Source organism: Pinus tabuliformis, chromosome 1_1 (genome assembly GCF_031772625.1).
Source record: "Pinus tabuliformis cultivar Carrire ecotype Pingquan chromosome 1_1, CPIR1, whole genome shotgun sequence".
Taxonomy (NCBI): domain Eukaryota; kingdom Viridiplantae; phylum Streptophyta; class Pinopsida; order Pinales; family Pinaceae; genus Pinus; species Pinus tabuliformis.
Window position 1 is genome coordinate 377,920,355 of NC_142297.1, and position 27,733 is coordinate 377,948,087.

At 40.4% G+C, this 27,733-nt stretch overlaps 1 pseudogene; it reads left to right on the forward strand.

Annotated features, from left to right (window-relative positions):
* Nucleotides 1-1,751: 1,751 nt before the first annotated feature.
* Nucleotides 1,752-27,605, forward strand: LOC149213213 (polygalacturonate 4-alpha-galacturonosyltransferase-like; annotated as a pseudogene).
* The last annotated feature ends 128 nt before the right edge of the window (nucleotides 27,606-27,733 follow it).

Genomic DNA, 27,733 nt, shown 5'->3' on the forward strand with positions numbered 1-27,733 from the left:
CGTCCCCACGCAGGTCTCTCTCCACTGTACTGCGTCTCGGCGCACTTGCCCTTTACAGTACCTGCGTCCCGACGCACTTTCCCTTCACTGAACCTGCGACCCTTCAGATATAAATGATATGAAGACTTCAAGACAAACCCAAACAGTCAGATCTACAGATCTGATCATGCGCCATAGAGATCACAGTCCATTAGAAGATTCGCCCTCTTAGATTTGGACTAGATCTCACCAAATAAGATATTCAACCCAAGATAATTGCACAATCCAAATGAACTCCTTTTCTTTATATAAGCAAGCTCCTCCCCAAAACATGGAACAATACCACGAGCCGACACCATAGAAACACAAAACCGTCGGCTAGATACCACACAAGAAACCCCCACGTGCTTTTCTCTGCCTTGAAATGTGTGCACTAGGTGGATGCACCCCCTGAACGGCTGGCCGGCATCTCTGGACGCGGGTTCTGCATGGTATACCTGCGGGGACGCACTGTCTGAACCGATTGCCTGCGTCCTTCTTAATTTTCAACAAACTGAGAGCCTTACCACTGGAGTTGCGATCAAGTACAACATCTGTAACATACAGTCATACCAGAAAACATAATGCCAACACTTGGGTTTCCCTGAGCATCAAGCTTCTTGAGAGTAATACGGAAGCTATCAGGCTGGTAAAATAGGAACAAGTGATAGATGTAAGAAGTGTATCTAAATATCCTTTCCCTCTCTAGGTTCATCAATTGCTCATGAATTTTATTGGCAATGTATGCAGCATAATCACAATGAACAGAAGGAGGGAGAAGATAGACATCATTGCCAGAATGGTTTCATCAGCATCCTCAGATGACCTATAACCCAGGACATAACTGATCATATCCACAAGCATCCTACGCAACTCATTGAAATATACATTTCCTATAGGAGGGGTCCTCACAGTTTGAGAGCCTGGTTCAATAAATAGCTGATTAATCTTCAGGATTTGGGCCCTGGACAGCTTGCCTCCTTGGTCTATTAAGTGCATCATGGACAGAGGAGTCAATGACTTTGTAGTGTGAAAGTGCATCGTTTCATTTATAGCCTCAGGGGTGACATGGAACAAAACTGAACCTGAGGGACTGAGGACAACTCTTTGACATGGATCATAGTTAGCACTGCATCTATGAATCAAATCTGGGAGGACATTGACTTGAGGGAGATTGAAAATGGGCAAATTGGAGTCCCAAATCCCTAGAATATCAGTTCCACTGAGATGTTTGGCTTTCAGCTCATTGAGTACATGAATATGATACTTGTTGTACATTGGGATTACTTCTGCCATCTGGTAGTCTCTGTCAGCCAGGGCCTGCCATTCTAGCTCTCTTTGTGGGGCATTTAAGGGTGCAACGTTCAATGCCACTGGTGTATCCATGGTTTTTGTGTGTTTTAAGCAGAATTTTAGCGAATTGCGGGCAAATGCAACGCTTGCACAGTAGGTTGATATAAACTTGGAGGATTTGCAGTGACAACAGGGTAACTGAGGTACAACTGGGCACAATTGGCTGATATGAGGGCAATTGACTTAGTTGCAGGGCAATGCAGCTTAAATTCACGGTGAAATTGGCAGTTTTACGGTGTTTTAACAGTGCAGAACGGAATAGACCAGGCGCAGGAAGAATGTAGTAAATACCTGGTCGCAGCACAATGGCAGAGGCTTGGTTCGAGTTGACTTGTAGGCGGCCACAGCTCTAGAGTGAGTTTCAGTAGGTCGGCGGCGAAATGGTCGTGAAAATGCATGCAGGGAGCACAATGTTCTTTAGTCAAAAAGTGCGAAAAAACCGTGATTTTTGGCCAAATATTGACATTTTGGGCTTTGGCGTGTTTTTTGATGACGTCAGCATGACGTCATCGGGTGGGGTCGAGTACGGAAAGGTGATGTGGCAGCCAGTGAGTGGTCCACGTGGATGGGGGACGTGGCGGACAGCTCAGGGCGATGGCAAATGGAGCGGTGATGCGACGCTGAGGCGGTAGTGACATAGGCGTGACATGGTGGGTGGTAAACAAAAGCGGTAAATGGTAATATCGGACCGCTTGTTGTACGAGAATGGTTTTGGCAGGCGGCCTCGCGATACAATTTGGGAACGACGCGTGGCCGAGCCCTGACGTCACCCTCTGACACTTTTCGGGAGGTAACGTACCGCCATCGGGATTGGTCCGAAATCACTGGGAGCTGTCGGATGGGAGGGCCCAGATCCGATGGTCGATGAGGCACTGATGTGATCGGGCGATACGGTGGGGCGCTGATATTAAATAAATGATTTTTATCGAAAAGCGCGCCTAGGCGGGACTTTGGAGGTCAATAAAAATATGGGTTTTTGCGGCGTTTTATACGCAAAATGGGTTTTTGGCATTTATTCGAAAAAATGGGTTAATACTATTAAACCAAGCAGATCTTGGTTTAATCCCCAGATTTCGCCTTTGGCGCTTTTTTGCAACTTTCGCCTAAATCTCTTGGTGCTCCATCCTTTGAAACTATAAAGCTATATTGCTTAAGGGAGAGGGAATATACATTTTTGGGGTTTTTATACACAATAGTGCTATAGTAATAGGGAAAGGGGAACATAGGGAGTTAAGTATAGATAGAGTTAGTAGTTAGTATTGGATGGGAGATATGGAAGGGAGGATGCAAAGACTAAGTTTTTTACGAAACAAACTTAGTTTAGGGGAGTAGATCAAAATGAAAAAGGTTTTTACACAAGAGATTTGGCTCTTTATGAAACAAGAACAAACAAAAGAGTTTTACTTCTGCAATGAACAAAGGTGGTATTGGGATGTTAGCAAAGAGTTTGATGGGGGATGATTGGGAAGTTAGACATGCTTCACTTTGTTGGTACAAAATTGCTGAAATAGGAAGATCTGCACTGGCCACCATGTGTTTCCTTTGCTTAGGCCAGTGATATGAAAGAATTCATGCTTCTGCAACCCCATCTACCTACCCATTCTATTGCCTAGCATTTTTTGTTACTTCAGGGAGGGTGCACTTAGACTAGCAAACCCTCATGTGCCCTTTTCTTTTCCTTTGGCATTTTCTTTTGATTTTCTATCTAAGGCTAGCCTTATTACTTCCAAGGCCCCAGATTAAGCAGTTGGGAACCTTCATTCTCTACCTAACTACTGATCTGCCAAGATTGAACAGTTTGGACAGATTTCTTTCTCTAATCTACAACAACAATTGAAATATGGCATGACCCAGCTTAGACTGTTGGATCACCCATTCAGAAGTAGGACATGCATCAAACAACTGCAGATAGGTGTTTTCCACACAAATATGAGATCTTTGCACCATCAAAGTAGGGCATATTTGGAACTTCCCCTGTCAATCATGAAAAATGAAACCTATTGGTATAGGTAGCTAACAGGTTTTACGTCCAAGTTTTTTCTCCATGGCTCCTGTTAAGAAATTCCTCCACTAGAAATGATAGACCACTGTGAGGGCTAACCTGTGTAAGAAAAATGTGAATTTCACGTGGTTATATGTATGCTGGGGGGTGGAAATTGAGCTCTACACTTTGTCTGGGGAAACCCCAGTCTTCCTTTTGTACACAGAGAATCAAGTTTTGAAACGAGGGAATTGGTGCAAGGTTAAAACATAAACACCTGAGGGCTACTGTCTTCAAGTTCGAAGAGGGAAACCATAAAACAACAGTCCCTTTCTGCTCAGAACATTGAAGCAAGGCATTTTCACCATGCTAGGAGGTTTTATCAGGAAGGAACCCTCGGATTCCAGGAAATTGAGTGAGCATCTTGAGGTGGTGAACCTCTTCACCCATGCCAATTGGATGACCTTTTGTGACAAAATTCAAGGTCATGACGATGAGGTAATAGAAGAGTTCATAATGTCCCTACAGCCTAAATCAAAGACACTAGCCACTGTGACTTTCAGAGGGTTGACCCTAATGCTCACCCCACAACTCATTAGTCTAGTTACTGATCTGCCATTAGGGATACCCTAGAGCAAAGAGGAGAGGACATTGGGCCAAAAAGCCAAGAAAGAAGTCTTCCTACTAGAGGAATAGTTTTCAGAAGATAAGAATAGGGTCTGGAGAGCTAGCCTACATCCTTTTTGGAGCAAAGTCAGTCTTCAGATCATGAAATACATTACTTGTGAGGGGCGGTTCAGTATTGTATACAGTTACCACTTCCGGTTGCTAAGTGAACTCAAACATGGGATGGATTTACCCCCAGAATAGAAGTTAAGCATCCCATATTTCCTATTACAATCACTAATTGAGTGTGGCACTAAATTGAAGGAAGGGACACCGGATCACCTAGCCCATCATGGGCTTACCAAGCTTCTAGTGGAAGATTCCCTCCATACTTACACTGTCCCTCTCTCCTGGGAGGTTTTCCGCAATATGTCCAAGGATGTTGATATTCAAATTCTGGCCGAGGGACTCACTTCATCCAGCAGTGAAGAAAGGGAGCACATTGAAGCGGAAGGGAAGTCCAAGGGTAAGGAATCACAGGACAAACCACCACAGAAATAACAAGAAGAGAAACGAAGGAAAGACTAAGTTGTTGAGGCCAAAACTGTGGGTGGAAGAAAGGAACTAACACCAAGGGAGGAACGATTACAGAGTAGGTTAGAGAGGACTAAAAAAGTCCAAACAAGTGAGAATGTAACCAAGGAAACCATAGCACAATTAAAAGGGAAGACACCCCCAGCCAAGCAGACCAAAACAATGAAGATAGTTTCTACAGGATACCGGAAAACGGTTTCTACAGGAAGCCAGAAAACAGTCGACACAGGACTTTCTACAGGAAGTCTGGAAACGAATCATCAAAGGGAGAAATCACCTGAGATTTTGGTCAGGGACGCGGCAGCAATGTTGGGTACCCTAAGCACATCTCCAAAGAAAAAAGAGAAGTGGAAGAGGGAGCCTTCCATGTATTTTAAGGTGAGGAGGAGCATGCGGATAAAAACTAGCAGACCTCAACCACCGTCAAAAGAGCCAATCACGATTTTAGACACCCCAACTACATAAAAGGTGAGGTCTCCCTCAAAGGCATCCTTCACCTATTAACAAGGAAGCCCAAAGACATCCACCTAGCGAGAGAGAATGAAAATGTTGGACACAAAGGCCTCTCTACAGGATGCTAAGGCTGTTCTACAAGAAACACTGGCTAGGCTAAAGGAATCCAAAGAAATGGAAGGGGAGGCTGCTAAATCACCACAGGAGGAAGAAAAGGTGGAGAAAATTATGGAACCTAGCCCCCAGCCTAGCTTGGGCTCCTACAATAACTTCTTAGAGGCCGGAAAGATCATTCCCCAAAAATTCACAGTGCCACTTTTCTTTGCACTAGAAGAAGAGAGAGTGACGACCCACACTTGGATGAAAATCGCCAAGTCTAAGGGTGTGGCAGATATAGGTCCCCTGGAGGAACAACTCAAAGAGGCAAGAAAAGAATTGGATATGCAAAAACATGTGGGAAGCTGTCAGCAGTCCAAGCTGCAGGAAGAAAACAAGCTGCTTAAACAGTAGCTATAGCTCTTGGGACAGAAGTTGGAAGACAGGCCTCCAATCCTGGGAGAACAACAACAACAAAAAGAGACCACAACATACAAAGAAAGCCCTGACGAGCAGTAGAGAAGAGAAAGGTTGCAAGCTGAAATTGAGACACTACACAGACAGCTACAGTAGAAGGAATTGCAAGCAGGCCAAGAGATACAGTCTCTGAAACAATAGGTATAAGACAAGGGGGGCCAACTGGCCTGCATGGCCATCTGGGCGATGGAAGCTCTGTAGTGTAGACATCCTGCCAAATCATATGCCTTATACCTCAAGGATCAGCGGTTGCAGTTTCAGATCAACACCTTGGCCCAAAGGGGCATCACTCCATTTCAAAATTGTCATCAATTTGCAGCTTTATGTAGCAGTAGTTCATTAGAGGACAGGGCCAAATTATCAGAGTTTTATTTGCATAATTTAGCCGTTCCAAACATGAATGCATGGGATCCCAACACTGTGGTAGGAGATGTCCAACTTATGGCCATGGCCTCTTGGATGAATCATGAGGAAAAGAGAGCAGCAGAGGTCTGCAGTATTATGAGCAGAGAACTCAGTGAGCCATTAATGATTAGAGCAGAGCAGGATGACTCCTCAGCAGTGATAAGTGCCCACTAGCACTTGGCCAACAACCCTCAGGATTTACCAGGATACATTGAGCAGCAGGCTCAAGCTATTGGCCACATTGAGGACATGGAGAGGTTGTTGGGGGATAACTGCCTTCATGCCTGCACAAGGCGGTGGAACACATTGCCTCACAAATTGAAGATAACGGAATACCACTCTCCCACCAGGATGAGGGAGGCCTTGTCAAGGGTACCTATCTACAAACAATTGATGCAAAATCTGCAGGCCAATTGGATTGGCCTGAAATTCAGTCCTCCTTTGCTTTTGGGATTGCTAGAAGGAGTTAAGGAAGAGGAGGAAACTAGACAGTGGGGGGAAGTGGAAATGAAAGAAGGATTTCATGACTGAGAAGAAGATATCAGTGCGGAGGCCTGGGATGTGAGAGAGGCGATCACGACAATCAAGGATGAGGAGCTAGACTAGTTGCTCAGAGGATGAGAAACCCATTCAGCAGGGGGGTGATGATGAGCCCCAAATTGGGTAACTTATTGGGCTCATTTTGCCTAATTGTCCTTGATCAATCCACCATTTTTCATAGTTTATGCATGTTTTTTGAGTATGTTTATGTTATTTGAACAAATAAGGGTGGTCACTTTACCAAGATGGCTAATACGTGGTTATTTCAAGTTTTTGGACAAATTTTGGAGCAAAGCCAAGCAATTATGAGCCAGGTGATAGCCAAGCATGAGGAAGCAAGGGTTAGGATTCATAGGAAGGTTGTCTCTTGCATTGAATGGCCCTTACTTGAAATCTCTACCCTCAACTCGGAGCTCAACAGGCTAGCAAAACGAATCCTAAAGGCAACCGAGCAAGCTTTATGAGGAGTGACTGTTTACTGGCAGTTTGAATAGCCGAGTCCGTTGAGTTAAGGAGGGCTACTAGGACCCTCATAGGGCATAAATAGGAAGCCCTCAGCCTTCGTAGTTTACTTTTGGAACTGTTGTATTTTGCACTATAGTTTTGTCATTTTCTCAGCTCATTTTTGTAGCTACTACTGTATAACTTTCTTGTGATGACTATTTTTGAGTAATGAAGAGCAGCTTTACTTGGCATCAGTTCTGAGCTCTTTATAGGAGCCTATAGCTCTTGTGGTTGGGCCCAACCCAAGTGCTAAGGCCTCCTTTCTTTACTACTATTTGTCTTTTATGCTTTTGCAAAATAATTTATGTTAAGTAGATTAGAATCTTGCTGATTATTCAGGTCACTATTGATGATTAGAAAAGTTTTGATGTTTAGATTTAGTTGATAGGGTATTAACAGGAAAAAGCTTTATAAGAAGGCCATCAAGCACCTCTGCTTCCACCTCTTCGTCAGTGGGATCAGGAGCTGGGATCAAGGTGACCTTGTTGCCAACAAAAACACTGTCATTGCCTCACCATGCAATCATTAGTGTTCGATTCTTATTTGCAGAAGTCAGTTGCATGTTTAGATTCTTGATCTCTTCGTTTAATAGTTGTTTAACATAGTTTCAGTACAAATAAAATTATGTTCATTCTCTTTACTATTAGCTAGAGTAGATTAGGTCAACGTAACCAGGTCTTTGGTGTTTCAAGTCATTGTTTGTTCAGATTGAAGAATAGCTTACAAAGCAACCGTGTTACCTCTCAATCTACCTGTACTCCATCAATCCCATCTGCTGCATCTTCCAACTTGGATTCTCACCTCATGATTTCGATTTACTCGCTTTGCCCTAATTCCCATATTTTTGTGCAACATTGCTCCACTCCTCCTTGAACAAATCTAACCATCCTTGCCACTCCTCGGCTCAATTTCCCAAGTCCTGGACCTTCTCACACCCCTATCTCACCTACATACCCACTCCTTCATCTTTATCCCTCCATCCATCCTCCAAAATCCCATTTCTGAACATCTTGTAGAAAATTACAGACATCCTGTAGAAATTCCAGAACATCCTGTAGAACCCCTATAGACTTCCTGTAGAAGCTCACGAATGAGGTTTCTTGGAATCTAAACTCTGTGAAACTCTCTGGAAGGGTGCTAGGGACCCCTTTAGGCCCTCCTCCAACCTTCCCAACCTCCTGCAAGCATTTCTTCTCACCAATCCACCTCTGCACAATCAAAAACCAGTCAAAGCACATGCATGGGAATTCTGGCAACTTATTCAAAAATACAAAAAAATGTTTCTTTCAGATGTTACTATATAAATAGCTTAGATACATCCATTTTACCTTCCATAAAGTCAATGGCATCTCTTTCAGTAGCTTGCATCCCATTTCTTGCATCAGTAGGGCTAGCTGGTAAAATTAGGGTTTGCTAGGGTTTACATTTTCTTTTAGCTTTCCAGTTTCTTTCAGCAAGTAGATTAGCCTTCTTTGAGTTAGCTTTCATCCATCAGTTAAAAAGCTTCTTCTCAGAGCTCATAGAAGTTGGCTAATGCTCCTAGCGGACTTGTGCCAGCTGACCAAGTGATAGCTGCAGCAAGAGCTAGTACTTGTGAATACAACACCGTTGCTTCCAAGTTTGTTATGAACTACCAGGTTGATAAGAGTAAAGAAGGGAGTACCAGCAGTTGTAGCATTATTGTTGCAATACTGGAGCCCACCAGTATGTGTAAATGATTTTGATTGATTCCTGGAGACGTGTGAAATCTAGTTTTACATTGACATAATACAAACACCAAACTTAACCTGTGGTAACCAAAATTTCAGCCTTACAACTCTCTCATCCAATATTAAATACTTCACTAATTATTCAAGAGTTAATCTCCTTAACAATATATTAAATATTAGAAGCGTTCATATTAATTGAATAAATAAGAATATTATTTAATATTAAGTTATAATGCAGGTAGTTGCCAAGTTGACATATGAGACCCCCTTTCTTGTGAGACAAGGGATGCCCTCCATTCAATGCTTTAACTATTTAATCTATGGATGTGAACATACCTTAATTTCCATTGGATTGAATCCTATGACCTTTAAAGAGGAAACACTTTAACACTAATCGAACATGTAAATACAAACTTAATTTGTATATGTATCAAAGTTACTTTGGGAGTTGCATGGAATGCTTAGTTTTGTATAGAATCAAGGGAAAACTTGAAGGGTTGATCACAACAAACATGTATGGTCAATTATGATTATCATAGGTATATTAGTTCGGTTTTCCTAATCCAAAATTTGCACACTTTGTTACTACTGTTAAAGGCATGTCATGATGGTTTACTGGTGTAACATCATGTACATTTAGTTATGTCTATTAAAGGCATGTTAGTTCAATGACAAAACCAATGGTTTGTCAACTTGGTCAGCTTAGTGAGCTATGCGTTAATCATCTCAATGAACAACATATAAGGTCAATTAGCTTAGCCATTGACATGCACATTCCATTGTCACTATTAGTGTCATGTTAGGTTGGATATTAATATGTATTTTTGATTAACATTATCTAGGAGATTAACCGAATCAACATGCATGTTTGACTACAATTGTGCGAGATATGTTAGATAGGTCAACCCCATAAACAACATTTTTGTTCAATTGCAAATGTTATAGGCATGAAACAATGGTCAATTGATTAGTAACATGTACATTTCAGTTATCACTATTAAAGTTGTGTTCTAGGTTGGTTAGCTTGTTCAACGTCTTGTATGTTTGGTTAAAATTATTAAAGCCTCACTTGATTGTTTAATGCAGTAAATGGAGTGTAAGTCTAGTTACCATTGTTGAAGGCATGTTTTGTTGGTTAAATGAGTTAACATCATATTCATTCAATTATGATTGTTAGAGCCATCCAAGGCTGCTAAACTCATTTCTAAGGTAGTGCATAACATCGATGGGGGCTTGCTTATTGCATTGTGTTTGAGTATAGTGTGTTATTTTTTTTTGTAAGTCGAAGATTTTTCATTAATCAAAAAGAATGTAAAAGGGCATAAAAATGCATGGATTATAATTATTTATATATTTAATGTAATATGTCTTTCATTAAGAAGAGAAAGCAGACTTTGGGGGATAGGGGAAATGGCATTATCTAGGGGAAACATCGATCTCATCTATCTCATGTTCACTCTCCCTTCCCTATCATTAATATCCCTCTCCTTTTTTTTTTCATCCACCAACACCAATAATAGACTTTTTGTGAAGAAGTAGCATTGGATGACTCAGGACGAGGGTTAGAGCTCATATGTTTATCTTGGGTTTCTGTTTGGGGTTTCTGAGCTTGCATTTCTTGCTTTAAATTCTTCTTAAACATCCCAACAATATCCTTTCCCATCTCTTGTTCCTGAAACTTCAGCTTGGGAGCACAATATTCATCCTAAATTTCCTTTGAAGATTTATGTAGCCATTTTACACCGAGGCCTATTCTTTGGGGGAGATTGGGAGGATCTACATTTTTCAATAGACCTTTTCATTGTTGTCCCATGTTGCCCCAAACTTAATAGCCCATGCTTGTAGCCAAGATATACCCTATTCCATATATAAACTATTTATCAAATTGATAAAAAGAGAAGACTGAGCTCTTCAATGAGCTTTTATTTGAAGGTGAGAATGACAATGAAATGTTCAGTTTTAACTGTACACCTAAACAAGCATAGACACCCTTCCACCTCACTGGCTTAAAATCTGGACTCAAACCATGGCAAAATGTGACATTTTGAAGTGTGTCACTCTAGTCCCTTTGACAAGGAGTGACATGACACCTTTTGTGAAAGAGCAACAAGATACTGTCGCCTCTTTCCCCTTTGAAAGTGGTGAAACTTTTTAGAAAAAGGGTAAATGTCTAAAAACATCATGGAAAAAGGTTTCCAAAAATTTAAGAATGATTCCATTTTATTGAATCACTACTACAAGAGACTATCGCCTCTTCCCCCTTTGAAAAAGGTGAAACTGTCTAGAAAAAAAATATATCTGAAAACATTGTGAAAAAATGTTTCCAAAGCATTTAAAAATGATTCCATTCCATTGAATCACTACTACATGAATTCATCTTAAAATTTCATTTTATTTATTAAATTTATCATAATAAAAATTCCCCATGGAAGACATTGAGCGGCATTAGAAGATACCATGGCAATTTAATAAGAGCTTGTTAAAACATACCATAGCAATCTAATAACTTTATTTAAGACATTTTGTCTCCCGTGTACCAATCACCAAATAAAATTTCGAGGTGGGCAATGCCATTTTTGTTCAAACCCTCTTGAAGCACCCACGAGGAGCTTTCAAAAATGGAAGAAGAACAATGGGTGATGCAATTTTGTTCATAGCCTGGATTTTTGAATTCTGGAGAAGGTTTCAGCAATTTTGTCCAAACCATGATTTTTTGAATTTTGGAGGTTTCAACAATGGAGACCAATGTTTTGCTATGAGTATCCTATTTTTCCCTTCCAGTTTGATAGAGGCAAGGGATTGTTGAGGTTTTGTGTAGGGAACAGGACACCTAACTGGAACTTGTGCAACTCCTTGATTTCGCTATGGAACCCCAAACCCACATAAGGTTCAAACAGGGATTTTCCTTTCCACTGTCACCCAAAAATTCCCCTCTCTCTCTATAGGTTGTCGCCTTCTCCTCCAAGGCAGTGAAAGAGGTTGATAGACCTATTCCAGAAATTTTGGACTCGAGTAACTGATGAAAAAGCTTTGGTTGTTGGACATCCCCTTCGGAATCATACATTTTCCCTAGCACAGGCAACAAAAACCCCTCTGAGGTTGCTGCAGCAAAGGCCATTGATAAATCTGGGGAAGAGGGAAAAAAAATTAAATGGAGCCCGTCGACCTGCCAAGCCTTGGGAAAGAACTTTCGACTGTATCCATTTCTCGCAGTGGTAAGTCTCTATCTGACTCCAGTTCTATTATCGAATTTCTGTCTTTGGAAGATTTGATGGTTATTGAAACTAGAGTAAATTAAAGGAAAGGAAAAACCATAGTAAATTAAATTCAGTTTGAATCCATCAAATAAAATAGACTTCTTTGACTAAGACTAATTCTATCCTAGCTTTAACTGATGGAATGCAAATTTGGCAGCTATGAAAAATAATGTGCAGCATGCACCGAGCATGGGTACTAGAAATTACTAATTAGAGTATATAAAAGTTTTTTAAACCCAAGATGTAAAAATCATATAAAAAGTGATGGCTCTAGGCTAAACCCATGTGTGTGTCCTGATTGCCTCAATGAGTTGATATGAAAAGAAATGTTGAGATGCATTTGGCTTAGACATCAATAAAAGTCATACCTATTTAAATGAGATTTTAGAACATTGTATTTCAGATTTCAAGATCCTTGAAATGATATTTATTTGTCATGAACCCCCTTTCCTTTGATATCAGAATCTCAGAGATGCACAAAGGTTGATCCTTTACCTTCAATAAGCATCTACCCAATGGAAAACAATGAACACTATTTATCAAACCCTCTTGATTGATGTCCAAGGGCCGAGGAAACTTACACTCTAGTATTCTCATAGCTTCAGAATCACAAGTCTTAAACACATTCTCATGATGTGCATTCAGGGAGGCATAATTCACCGTTGCTTTTCATCAAATTACCCCCTAACCTTCCCTTTACCTTTACATGCCTCAATGCAAGGCATTCCAAGTTGGTACCTGCTCAGTTAAATTAGTAAGTTGAGGGGCGTCATATATAACCAACACTGCCTACCTGTTCTTCCTCTTCCTATGTCATAGCATATGAGCAATTAGCCAAACTAGTCAGGATCCCCATGAATAATAACATCTGTGTTGGCATATGAATCAGAATGACATGTTTCCCTTAATTATGTGTTTTGGTTTATTAACCAAAAACGCTAGCAATGATAGAGACCTCAAATCTGTCTACTTCTAGCCTCCATGCCCATTTTCATCTAGGTTCCTACCATGTCAATGTCCCTTTCTTTCTCAAAACTACATGAAATCAGTTGATCTATCCATTTCGTAATGCCTTTGGTAGATTTTTCTATCAAATGCTCTAAAGTATATATGAGATCTAAGGGTCTTTTTGGTTATTGCTGACTTCATATATTTTTGCTAACAATGATATGGGTTTGATGTAGAGGATTATGATTGATTAAGGGTTGCATTGCTCGATATCTATATAGGAGGAGTAGAAGGAGAAAAGTGATGTTAGGGTTGAGAGCTAAAGATGCCTGTGAAAGGAGGAGGTGTGTGGAATGGAGGGTGGCAGGGCTACCAGTGCGGTAGAAATGGAGGATGGGGAGATCAGGGTTTTCATCATTGAATAGCTGTGGTGGGCTTCCTTGTTATCTTTGTGGTCATGCCATTGGTTTTTTTGGCAGCTAGGTTGCGTCACTCCGTATCTACATCTGCAACTGGTAAGATTCTTCCTTCCCTCCTCCCTCGCTGGTAAGCTTCTTCTTGCCCTCCTCCCTCACTGGTAAGCTTCTTCCTGCCCTCCTCCCTCGTCAGGTTACTTCAGTCTCTTTTTTTGGGGCAGGTTAGCATTTAATCTATCCTTATTGGCAAGCATGCCCTTTCTTAATATGGTAGTATTACAATGAAGTGTAGACATCTTACAACATTCAAGTAATATCTCCATTACAATGAAGTGTAGTAATCTTATACTATTTTAGAAAGATCCCTTTCATTGAGAACCCACCGAAAAATGTATTTATGTGATTTGAGCCTTGGCAGGGAATTATCATCACTCCTAGTTAGCCATTGAACCAAAACCCCATGGACCTACTTTGGAATTTTACTTTCCTTTTAGCTTTTCCACATGATCTGAAGGCACATATGTTATCAAACTTACTTTCCTCGCTTATTGTCTAAATTTTAGCACCTCTAGCATTTTTCCAAACATTTTGTGAGTTTTCTTTATAGGTTTCCTTTCATTTGATCTGTGTGAAGTTGTGAACTCCATCTCTGCATTAACACGGTACAATACCTACCAGGAGAAAGATTCAAAGTTTGTACCTCTCTCATGCAAGAGCAAAGGTTTTACCAACTACCCCTAGGGTAATTTCCCTTGCCAAAGATAATGAAACCATTCATCCCAATAGCAAGAAATAACAATGCTCTTTCCATTTTTTAACAAAGGGAAATGCATATGACTGGTAAATTTGTTGGGCAACTACTCGGTGAATTCACTGGGCACTCCTCATTCTGAGTAGGATGGTACTAAGTGTGCGCTAGATTCTGCATAAGCTAGATGGGTATTATAAAAATATATTTGTTAAGAGTTCAGTTCAACATCTTACTCATGGGAATTGAATCTTGTGGGAATTGAATCAGGGTGGGAAGGGCAACAATCATTCTTCCCATCCACTCATTATCCAAGCCAGACCTACTTTCCATTCATAAAGCTAAATCCACTTCTCATCAGTCAAGCTAAAACTCATTCTGATCCACCCAACCTAGACCCAATTCGCAATGACAATCTTGTTCACCAAGTACTTTTTGCTATACATATCAGTTTCACATTGTTCCCAGAGTGTTCAGAGCACATTGGCCAGAACAAATGATAGATATTATACACACCATCTTATTATTGATGTGTAATGAAAGTTTGATCTTAGCTTATGCATGATAGCAAAGCAACCCCCTTTTTAGTGTTTCAGTAATTTTATAGATATTCTTCTCCATCAAGTCTTCTACTTGACCTTTTATGCATTTTTTATCATTTAAAATAGCAGGGTACAACTTCCTAGGAGATGAATTTGTTAGAATGGTATTCTCTTTCCACATCTTGAAAACCAATTCTATTTTTCTATGGCCATTTGTTCTTTTCTAGGATCCGGGTAATGCACTTGCACTTACATTAGTCTAATCCCAGAAAATAAATAATGTCCCTAAACTTAAATTTAATCGACCTGAGTGGATTGAAATACAGAGGAATTATTGAGGATACTAGAGCTATGTCGTATGTTTAAATTCACTCTTATCTATTTATCCGTGGGGTTGATAGGAACAAGCAGATGAATGGAGAAATAAAAGTTTAACAGAGAGAATTTACCCTCTCTTCCCAAAGGAGGCAAGTATATGAAACCTGCTACATTTGGATATTTTAAATTTCATTTCTCCCCTGTTGAGCAGAGAATTGAAACTAAATTTTATTTACTGGGTAGGTGATTGATGTCATAACAGCTATCACAGAGGACTTCGGAACTCTAAACTTAAGTATTGTTGGATGAAATGACTTATCTTCCTCATGGGTATTAGAAAAGCCCTTCGAAGTAAACCAAAGGGCTATTACTAACTCTGAGATATGATTGGTGAAGATTTGGGTTATTTTCTTTACTCAACATGTAAGGAAACCTATGTGATGATGATCTATGTAGTTGAGTAGGGTTGTATTAAGCAGGAAGTCAAAACTGACATTGGCAGGGATGCTTCTCTATTTCTAACGGTGTACATCAAGCAGAGGCAAACGATTTATGGAGATAGATGAAAAAGGTTACATTCACAACAAGATGGTGTGATCTTCAATGAAGAAGGCAAGGAAAATCCTAAGGGGTTTAAAATGAATGACGAGGTGCAGAAAAAAACTTCCAATGATGAAGAACTTCTTACGAGGTTTCAAGAGGATGACACAGGAAGTGAACATCGAGACATCAAAGAGAATGTTCTTGATGATAATTTTTTATTTTCCTTGGTTAACTGATCTATGATGTTGGTGCCTACTGTAAGGTAATGTCTAGTCAAAGTCCTAGGACAATGGTTGTTGTAATGAAGACCATTTGCAGTTTGAAGGAAGTCCAACAAAAGTTTCACAGAGGATAAAATTCTTTGATGCACTAGATCGCTACTTTTTATTCTCGTGGAAAAAGGAATTGTTATATTATTTTCCAAGATCCTTTTTGAATGTTACTTCTCCAATAGAAATTTTTTATATTTCTTAGATTTTAGCATAGAATGCTTTAATTTATAGTAGTTTAATGCTTACAACAATTGAGACAAAAGAGGAGGGAGAAAATGTCAACAGAGATGATTCAATAGGATGAAGAAAAATGAGATGAGCTTGAAAATGTAGCAATAAAATGTTCCAAGGAGGTAGATTCTACTATCCTAGGAAAATACAACATTTAGAGGCGGGAGAATGAGAACGAGAATTCTAACTCCATTGTTAGATTGATGCGAGACCAACTGATCATGGCTAGGGTGTATTCAAGCATTTCCCAAGCTAGGAATAATCTTGATTTATAACATGAATTGATGCTTCGTATTAAATAATGTCAGCGTACATTGGGTGAAGCTAATGCAGATTCTGATCTACCTCAAAGGTAATAGTTTTCGCATTGACTGCTTCTAATTCAAGAGTAGTAACTACTTCCATTTGCATTTGGTGTTCATATCCTTTGTTTCTTTTAAAGTTGCAGTATGTGTGTCAATCATTCTGCTTTTCATTCTATTTTTCATGGCCGATAATTGATATGAATGTTTTAGTGCACCTAAGAAGATCAAGGCTATGGGTCATGTCCTATCCAAGGCTAGAGAATATTTTTTTGACTGTGGAATAGTAACAAAGAAGTTGTGAGCCATGCTTCAGTCTGTAGATGAGCAAGTAAGGACCTTGAAAAAGAAAAGTATATTTTTAATTCAGCTGGTAGCAAAGACTGTTCCCAAGGTCCTGCACTATCTGTCCATATGAATGACCATGGATTATTATTAATTGCCCTTGAAGAGAAAAAATTCCTAAAAAGGACACTTGGAGGATCCAACTCTTTATCACTATGCATTATTTTCTGACAATGTATTGGTTGCATCTGTGGTTGTGAATTCAACTGTCATGAATGCTAAGGTGAAGTGTTATGAATTTAAAATACTCTAAAGTTTGGAAGTCCAATAGTTTTTCTGAATTTTAATTTTAATATTTGGATCTCATTGTAGGTGATTTACTTGTGTTTATAGGAATCTCAAAAACATGTATTTCATCTCGTCCCAGACAAGTTAAATTTTGGGCCCACAAAACTGTGGTTTTTACTTAATCCCCCAAGGAAGGCTACAATATGTTGACACCCAGGTTGTTCCCTATGACTCCCAAGGGAATACGGCCGGGGTAACCACTAACCAAGCTTTGGATTATAGGTCCTAGCCTACCTATAATCAGAGAGGGCTCTCTCTTTGACTGTTTAACTTTGTTCTTAAGAATCTTAGGCTAGATATGAGGTGAGGGTTTGTTTTAAGAGTTTTGGTTGAATGATGTCTTTCAGTACTTAAGGTGATATCTTCAGACAGTCTTAGACCATTGGGCAATGGAGTCTGTAGCTGCAGGTTGTTTGAATTTGTTGAGTGTGATTATTGAAACAACAGGGCCATTTAAATATTTCATGAGACAATTTTGAATTTGTAATGATGAAGTGTGTTTAACCAGTGGAAGGCAATTAAGAAATTTCCACTAAGTTGATGATGTGAGAAAGAGATGTATTGACCAGGAGCAGGTTTGAATTCCTGAACAATAATCACTGTGAAAGGTATAGTTTGGAAGTGCAGCAATTAAGAATTACACTCTTATAACTATAACTGAGGAAAACATACATAACAGCTTAGATTGAGTTCAGGGTATTCTATGAATAAATCCTGATACTATTCTTTTTCTTTGCCATTAAACTTGTGAAACAGAAACATGAATGGATTATGAAGAAAATAATAAACATATCGAAACAGGTTAAAGAAAACTTATTGTTCCATGAAATACGCAGGAATCCTGTAGCATTCAGCAATCACACCAAAAACGCATCAGACAACACAGAACTTTGGAAATTCCATCAGCTTTGTATATTAAAACTCTGAACATTTACAACATAGTATCTCCTGAAGAGAAAATCAACAACCCCTGCAAGCTTATGCGAGGGGGAATATATACAATCGGTTTCACAAAATATCTGAACCGCTGAGTCACTTGATAAATAAATACGCTCACCAACTTTACAAAATAGCAGATAAAGAAGTTATTACTGCTCTAAATACAAAATGAATGCTCTTCAATGCTGTCAGAAGTCTTTTTGACCTTTGGAGGCCACTGAGTCGGTTGAGCGTTCTGTATTAATGCTGAATGATGTGTCTTTATGCATTGTCATGTTGTAGCTTTCTCGGCCCTGTTATCTGCAGCTGTCAGTGTTGCTTTAGTGGCCGAATCTTTCTGCTGAGTTGGCTCAGTCCACTCTTCTCTAGTCATAGTGTATGCATCACACTTTCTGATCCTGATGACTTATGTTTTTTGATGAAAAACCTGCTGAAAGCATTTTGTTTACAGTAACAACTGTATCATTTTGGTCCACCATTCCTGTGTAGGCAGTTGATGCCTCAAAATTGCATCTAAGGTTTCATCTGCCTCTGTATATTTGTAGAAGTTAGGAGGCACTTCAAACAAATGTTTGATCTCATTCATAATAAAAAATAAGTTCTCTACTCTGTCATAGAGACTTTGCCCAGATGCTGGTCCTGTTTCTTCTGAAGCACTTGCTCCTGCAGTGATCTCATTAGTGGCAAATGTATTCACCCTTTTGGCATAATTTTCATTTGATAATAGCCTCCCTGCGCTGTTCAGCAAGCTAGGAAGGTCTCTGCTCTGTAATGCTGCAAACTTATCCATGAATCTGTTTACTTCTGTTTGCATGTCCTGGCTTCTTCTATCCAGTGTTTGTACCAGGCTTCTCAATGTAAGGACCCTCTTTATCAGCAGGATGGTTTCAGTTCTATTGGGGATCCCAATTGCTGCCAGCTGAGGACCTGTGCGGTTATTGAGCACGTTGATCATTCTATTGGCTATCTCAGGCATATTGCCTAGAGATGCCCTTGCCCTTTGGACTTCCCTGTGTGCCTTGGCTATGAGCTCCATTTGCTCATGAATTGTCTCTATATACTGCCATTGATCTGTGATTGATTGGCCAATATTGGCCCATAAAACTTTCTTGATTTCAGTTACAACTTTGTCAAGGGTGAGCTCTTTCTCCAGCTCCTTTATCTTCTCCTTGAGAGCCTTTATTTCTCTTCCTTTTTCAGCCACATTTTGTTTAGACTTGTCATATTTTTCATTCAGCTTAGCTAAATTCTCCTTGGCTTCATTTAGCTCTGTCATCTGGGCCTCTAGGATCTTGATTTCACTCATCAATTTCTGCATATCAAGGCTCGGATCCTGCTCTGAGGTTGGTGCTGGTGCTGATGTTGATGGCGCTGTTTGAGCTGTCTGCCCTGTGGGAGGAGCAGTAGTATGTGGGAGCTCCTCAAGGTTTATGATCTCTGGAGGGGGCTGAGAAGTTTGAGCTCCTTCTTTCTGCTGTAGGGCTGCCTGCAGTGCAGCCTCTGTCTCTTCCAGCTTCTCTTGTGTTTGTACTAGCTGCTTGTGCAGTCCTACCAGCAATGTTGCTACATCCTGGTCTTGCCTTTGCTGGGCAACCTCTTCTGTTTGAGGGTGAAGGGTTGCTGGGATTTTAATCATCTTTCTGAGAGCTGCAAGGTCTGCATCTCTTATTTTCAGCAGCTTTTGTATAGCTTTTGGATCCTTTGGGTCATGCCCAAGCTCTATGATTATATCCTCCAAAGACCTGATCCTGTTGTCTTTGGCTTGAGAGGATGCCTTCTCCAACTCAAGTTGGGCAGCTGTATTGTTCAGGCTGTTTTCCAACCTATTTGCCAATAAGGTTTTATCTGCCAGTGTTGAATAGACCATCTCACCCGTTTGCTTGTGAAGTTCTATTTGGTCCATAGGGTGGATGTCCTTGGCAAGGACCTCAAGGTTGGTCCTTATATAGTCTGCAGCTGACTGTGGCTGCAGCATGGTTGGCATGAAATGACTCATGGTCATTTTTCCCTCATTTATGTCGTAGGCTGACATAAGCCTCTGCTGATTGGTAGGGGCCATCTTAAGCAACTGGTTGTAGATCTGGATCTTGAGTGGCTCATTTCTCTTTTTTATGTCAATGAATTGTTGCTTGATGCCTGTCTCGGCTCTCCTTTGCTGACTTGAGGAGCTAACTTCTCCTCCAAGGGTTCTCTCTTGTTCCTGCTGAAAGGAACTGGCAGATGCCTCCATGCTTGGTGGGCCCATGCCCAATGATTGCCCGATGGGCATCTCTTCTTCAGAAAAGGGATTCATTCTCTGCCTTTTCTCCCCTTGATTTGTGGATGTGGTGAGGGGAGTCTCCTGCTCTCTATCCCTCTTCTTTCCCTTTTCTTCTTTCTGTGGAGTTTGTAGCACTGAGGCCTCCACTGTCTTTTCTTGCCTAGGAGGCACATTCTCTTGAGCCTGTTGCTCAGCGGATATTGGGGCTTCAGCTGTTTGTTCTTGCTGTATTGGCTGCCCCTCTTTTTGCTGTTCTACTCGCTTTTCTGCTTGCTGTTCTGCTATAGGAGGTGGTTGTTCCTGCTCCATCTGCTTCCCTTTATCCTTGCTGGAGTCCTGTTGAACAGTTCCGGCTGCTTGCTGCTGGGCTGTAGAGGATGAGGCAGCTGCTCCAAGTTGCCTTTGATAGGAAGAGGAAACCTGCCCACAAGTTTCCAAGTCAGCCTCTTTCTCAATATTCTTTGCCTCTCTTTGTAGCATTTGCTCTCTAGTCATTGGCTCTTCTAGAGTGCCCTCTTTCCAGCTTAATGAATTGGCATGTTTCTCAATATGAGGCAGTCTTATGTGAGCATAGCCACCCAATTTGTATTTTACCCTCCTGAGGGAAATGAAATGATTAGGGTCATAAGGTACCCATTGGAAACTGGTTTGCAATTTGAGGGTCTCTAGGATCAAATCTGCTTCCTTCCATCCTTCCTCCCTTTTGTTGTATAGAAATGGGCCTAGCTGGTTCCTTACTTTTAGTTGCACCTTCTTGTTTTTACTGTGGAAATGGACAAAGTCTGCATTTCCAAACTGCCTAAAATATTCTAAGGCAAACAGTCTCATAGGGACATATCTTGGCAGCCTATAAGGGTTCAACTCACAGCCATATATTCTGATTACTGTATGGTGTTGGTAAAAGTACCAATCACCAATGCTGTAGGACTTTGAGAGGTGAAGTATCCTTTGCATCTCATCTGTCAATCTTGGAGGAGGGACACCCAATAACAAGGTCATAGCTGGATGGACAAAAAGGTCTATGAATTCACAGTAGGTATATGGTGAATAAGTTATATGATGAAAGACTGAAGACCAAAACACCACAGACCTTGGGTTTCCCTGGGCATTTAGCTTCTTGAGAGGAACAGGGAAAGCATCTGGTTGATAAAACAAGAACAAGTGATAGATGTACCTAGTGTATTTAAACACCTTTTCCCTTTCTAGATTCATCAACTGTTCATGAATCTTATTGGCAATGTATGTAGCAAAATCATAGTGCACAGCAGGAGGCATCCTAGGGGAGAAAATGGACAACATGGCCATAATGGTTTCATCAACATCCTCATATGACCCATAACCCAGGATGTAACTGATCAAATCCATAAGCATCTTGCCCAACTCATTGAGGTATTGATATCCTATAGGAGGGGTTCTCACAACTTCAGAGCTTGGGTTAACGAACAGCTGATTAATTTTGATGATCTGAGCACTGGACAGCTTGCCCCCTTTCTTTAGCAAGTCATTGATGGAGAGAGGGGTCAGTGGCTTTGCAGTGTGAAAGTGCAGCATCTCATTTATGGTCTCAGGGGTGATATGGAACAATACTGAGCCTGAGGGGCTAAGGACAGCTCTTTGACATGGATCATAGCTGGAGCGGCATTGATTTATCAAGTCTGGGAGGACATTGACCTGAGGGAGATTGTAAATGGGCAAATTGGAGTCCCAAATTCCTAAAATATCAGCTCCACTGAGGTATTGGGCCTTTAACTCATTTTGCAGGTGAATGTTAAATTTGGAACTCATGGCAAATGAGTCTATCATCTGGTAATCCTTATCACCCAGGGCCTTCCACTCTAGCTCTCTGTGTGGGGCATTCAGAGGTTGAATATTCAGGGCTACTGGTGTTTCCATGGTTAAGTAGTACTATGACTTGTACTAGAACTGGTTTCAGTGGGCAGAACAACACAGAGGGGTACTTTTGCAACAGTGAAGCAAATTGCAAGGACAAAATGGGGTAAACTGTGGTAAGAATAGTTTAAGGTGCTCCAAAGAGAGTTAATTGAGCATATGCAGGGACTAGTACCACTGTTCTCCTGGTGAATTTGTGCAGCTCAGGTTTTAAGTCCACGAATGCGCGGACTGACTGTGGTTTTTGTGAAAATTTGGCTAAACGAGGCTCTGCAGGTGAATTTCGACTTAACAATTGAAAATGAAGGCTGGCCACCGGGGATTTGCTGGTAAATACAAGCTTCCTCACTCTTTTAACTTAGTTTTGGACAATTATGGACAGAACCAAGCGCGCAGGGAACGATTTGGATAAATACCTGGTGAATTGCCGGCAATGGTTACAAATGCAGGTGGGTTGAGGGCGCCAACGGTCTTCGGGTCGATTTCTGCAGGTTGGCGACGGATAGTCGTAAATTGCATGCAGAGGTGAGCAACAGTCTATTTAGCAAAAGTGACAAAAAACACCAATTTTGGCTAAAATATGGACTTTTTGGGTTATTGGCGCTTTTTTGGATGACGTCAGCATGATGTCATCAGGTGGGGTCAGGGTCGGGTGACGTCAGCATGACGTCATCGAGTGACGTGGCGGCCTGTGAGTGGTCCACGGGGATTGCATAGGTGGCGGCCATGTCGGAGCGCTGGCGGGCGGGGGTGCTGACGGGGCGCCGAGTTGAACTGACGTGGGCATGACGTAGTGGTGATGTGGGCAGGCGGTAAACCACAAGCGGTAAATGGTTTGCTCGGACCGCTTTGGATACGGTCGTGGTTTTGTCAGAGGGCGGCCCGAGAGAATATGGGGGTGACGCGTGGCAGAGGCCTGACGTCACCCTCTGACAGTTTCTCGGGCGGTAAAGTGCAGTCATCGGGGCCGACCCGATATGAATGTGGGCCGTCGGATGGAAAGAGCCAGATCCGACGGTCGACGGATCGCGAAGGCGCCAGGACAATACGGCAGCAGTGCGGGAGTATTTTAATATTTTCTTTGAAATGCGTGCCCGGCGGGGACTTTGGAATATAACGAAAATTTGGGTTTTTCAAAGTATTTTTTGTGGAAAATGCGCATCACACCAAACTTTGGATAAAGCGGAAAAGTGGGTTTTTTGGTGTATTTGGCGAATAGCGCGGGTTAGGGTAATAGTGGGTTTTTTACAAGGTTTTTTGCAAATGAAGTGGGTAAATGGTTTCAAAGGTTTCTGAAGGGAAAAGAGGGGTAGGGCTTAGGTTGTTAAACTGACCAGAGGTCAATTTAATCCCTGACTTTGGACATATGGCTATAATGCCAGAGGGGAGGGAATATTTATAGATTGCTTGGGGTTTATACACCATAGTGTTTATAATAGTAAGGGAAAAGGGGAATATAGGGGATTTAGATAATAAGAAGTTAGGAGTTAATATGAGTGGAGGAAGGGGGTGAGGGGGTAAAATACTAAGTTTTATATGAAATCAACTTAGTTTTAAGAAGTAGATCAAAATGAAAAGAATTTACACAAGAAATGTGGCTCTTAAAGAAACAAGAACCACCATAAAACCTTGATCTCTTTCAATGAACATAAGCAGTATTGGGATGTTAGAAATGAGTATAATGGGGGGAATTAGGGAGTTAGACATGCTTCATTGTACTGTTGCGAAACTGCTGAATAGGAGACCTGCACTGGCACCATGTTTTTCCTTTGCTTGAGCCAGTGATAAAGGAATTATGCTTCTGCAACCTCATCTACCTACCCCTCTACTGCCTAGCATTTTTTGTTACTCCAAGGAGGGTGCATTTAGACTTGCAGACCCTCATGTGCCTTTTCTTTTCCTTTGGCTTTTTCTTTTGATTTTCTATCTACAACTAACCTTATTACTTCCAAGGCCCCAGATTAAGCAGTTGGGAACCTTAATTCTCTACCTAACTACTAGCCTGCCAAGATTAAACAGTTTGGACAGACTACTTTCTCTATTCTAATGACAAGAAATTGAAACATGGCATGATCCAGATTAGGCTATTGGACCATCCATCCAAAATTCAGTCTACATCAAGCTATGTACACATATTGCATTCTCTTGGAAATATGGGATCTTTGCATCACCAAAGCAGAGCATATTTGGAATTTCTTTTGCCAATCATGAAATATGAAACCTATTGGTATAGGTACCTAACGCAATACATGTTGAAAATGTTGATGATCTTAAATGGATCAATTCCTACTATTTCCCTGTGCTTCATGAACTTGAATCTGCAGCTATGAAAGAGTATTATTTAAAGGAAGATCACTCAACTACACTCTCAGCAAGTTCCTCCACTTTGAAAAATATAAATCCAAAATATTTATCCATGCTAAATCATCTTCATTTTTATCTTCCACAAGTTTATCCCAAATTGGACAAGATCCTTTTTGGGATGATGATATTGTGGTTCAGAAAGATTTGGTGCCCTTGTGGTGAGTAGATCTTCATGGAAAGGTTAATGGTTAAGTGGAAACTTGTGGAGAAAGCTTTCACTAGTTTGAAAAATACCTTAATTTTTCCAATCCGGATATAGCCAGGCACTTTGATCCTAATGCTTGTGGTTGGCCATATGGGATGAATGTATTTGATCTCAAAGAATCAAAGAAACAAGATATAACTAGAATATATCACAAGTGGCAGAACATGGTAAGTGTGTAGTGTGGTTTATTTATGTTAATTCTTGTGATGCTTACTTTAAAGTATTTGAAGTAAATATAAAGTAATTAGCTAGAAATCTTAATGGATTTTTCTTTGTTCAATTTCTATGTTTTTCTTTTATTGTATGTCAAAATGAGGATAGAGTGTTGTGGAAGCTTGGAACACTACCCCCTGGATTTTCACATTGGCTGCTTCTAAATCAAGAGTAGTAAGTGCTTCCATTTGCATTTGGTGTTCATATCCTTTGTTTCTTTTAAATTTGCAGTCTGTGTGTCAATCTTTCTGCTTTTCATTATGTTTTTCATGAACGGTAATAAATATGAATGTTTCAGTGCACTTGAGAAGATCAAGGCTAGAGAACAATTTTATGGTTGTGCGACAGTAACAAAGAAGTTGCAAGCCATGCTTCAGTCTGCAGACGAGCAAGTAAGGACCTTGGAAAAGCAAAGTAAATTTTTAAGTCAGGTGGCAACAAAGTCTATTCCCAAGGGCCTGCACTGTCTGTCCATGTGATTGACCATAGATTATTACTTTCTTCCTCTTGAAAAGCGATAATTTCCTAAAAAGGACAAGTTGGAGGATCTGACTCTTTATCACTATGCATTATTTTCTGACAATGTATTGGCTGCATCTGTGGTTGTGAATTCAACTGTCATGAATGCTAAGGTGAAGTGTTATTAATTTAAATTACTCTAAAGTTTGGAAGTCCAATAGTTTTGCTGCATTTTACATTTAATATTTGGATCTCATTGTAGGTGATTTACATGTGTTTGCAGGAATATGAGAAACATGTATTTCATCTCATCACAGACAAGTTAAATTTTGGGGCCATGAAAATGTGGTTTTTACTTAATCCCCCAGTGCTATAGACATTTTTGGGCACTGCAACCCCAATCATATATGTCCATAAACCAAGGGCTCCTAAGTCCCTAAAAGTGTTGTTCTATCCCCTAAAAGAACAAGGTCAGTTGATTACATCATCTCCCAGAAGTTCTCCATGAAAAACTACTCAGAACTGGTCAAAACTGGACCATCTCACCTGCTCCATGGTCAAAGTGCGATGCATCCCACCTAAATGCACATAGGGGGTGCGATGCATACTGAAAATCCCTTCTATGGGGTGCGATGGGTGAGAATGGACAAATGGCAGAGGCAGTATGCAAGGTGGAAGATCATGGAATCTTCCAGAAACTTCTCCTGTGACACTTCCGTCTCTGAATTTGCCCAGGGATGAGTAAGAGATCATCATTCTCCAAGTGGAATCAAGAACTATTATAGAGAGGACACTAATCAAATCCCAGAAGCTGACTCACCCCCCTTGCAAACATCTATATATGGATCCCTCATCCCAGAGATCCAGAGGCTGGAATTTTGTATCTTGTGAGGAAGCGCTGTTGGTTTCTTGCTGTAACATCATAGTGTTGGGTGATCTAAGCTTTTCATGAGGTGAAGAAGGGCTTCTTGCTAAGAGGATGATGCTAGGTCAGAACAATTGGTTGTAATCCTATTTGCTCTTTCTTGATATTAATAAAGCTATTCAAGTTTTCCTCCACATTCTTGTATGTTTGATGATATATGCTTGTGTGCGTTCAATATACATCTGGTCCTATAATTTTTATGCTAGTAGATATCTGTTCTTGGATAGTGTTATGCTGCTTTGATTCCACAAGTGCTCTTTAAAGCTAGGCTGATGAGGAAGCGAGTGGCAAAGATCTATCAGAAGGGAGAGGAACCAAGCGAGGAATCAAGTGCAAGATTGAGGTTGGTGTCCTTGTTCCCCTCTTATCTATTTATCATAAACGAAAACGAAAGTAGTTTTAGTTTGTTTGTTTCTAAGATAGCTACCAGTCTTAGTGGGACTAGCAACTTTGCATAGACACTAGATTTCTCGATAACACCTGGGGCAAGCTGTGATACATGTAGAAAATGTAGATGATTTTAAATGGCTCAATTCCTCCTATTGCCCTATGCTTAGCCAACTTGAATCTGTAGCTATGAAAGAGTATTATTTCAAGGTAGATCACTCGACTACACTCTCAGCACATTCCTCCAATTTGAAATATATAAATCCAAAATATTTATCCATGCTAAATCATCTTCATTTTTGTCTTCCAAAAGTTTACCACAAAATGGACAAGATCCTTTTCTTGGATGATGATATTTTGGTGCAAAAAGATTTGACGCCCTTGTGGTCAGTAGATCTTCATGGAAAGGTTAATGGTTCAGTGGAAACTTGTGGAGAAAGCTTTCACTGGTTTGACAAATACCTTAATTTTTCCAATCCGCACATAGCCAGGCACTTTGATCCTAATGCTTGTGGTTGGGCATATGGGATGAATGTATTTGATCTCAAAGAATGGGAGAAACAAGATATAACTGGAATATATCACAAGTGGCAGAACACGGTAAGTGTGTAGTGTGGTTTATTTATGTTAATTCCTGTGATGCTTACTTTAAAGTATTTGAAGTAAATCTGAAGTAATTAGCTAGAAAACTTAATGGGTTTTTCTTTGTTCGATTTCTAAGTTTTTATTTTATTGTATGTCAGAATGAGGATAGAGTGTTGTGGAAGCTTGGAAGACTACCCCCTGGATTGAAAATTTTATGGATTGACCCTTCCTTTGCACAAGTCTTGGCATGTGTTGGGTTTAGGATATAATCCTAGTGTGGATTGTTGGGTGATTGACAATGCAGTTGTTATTCATTACAATGGGAACATGACACCTTGGTTAAAGCTGGCAATGACAAAGTGGAGGCCTTACTAGACAAAATACATAAAATATGATCATCCTTTCTTACAACAATGTAATATAAATGAATAGTTGTGACCTTAATATTCATACTGCAATAGATTGTCAAATGTCAATTGTAAAGGCCTTTGATTTTGGTTGATAATTCATTCTAATTCATTTGTTTTTGGAGTTCCACAGAAGTTTTGTAGTTTATGGCT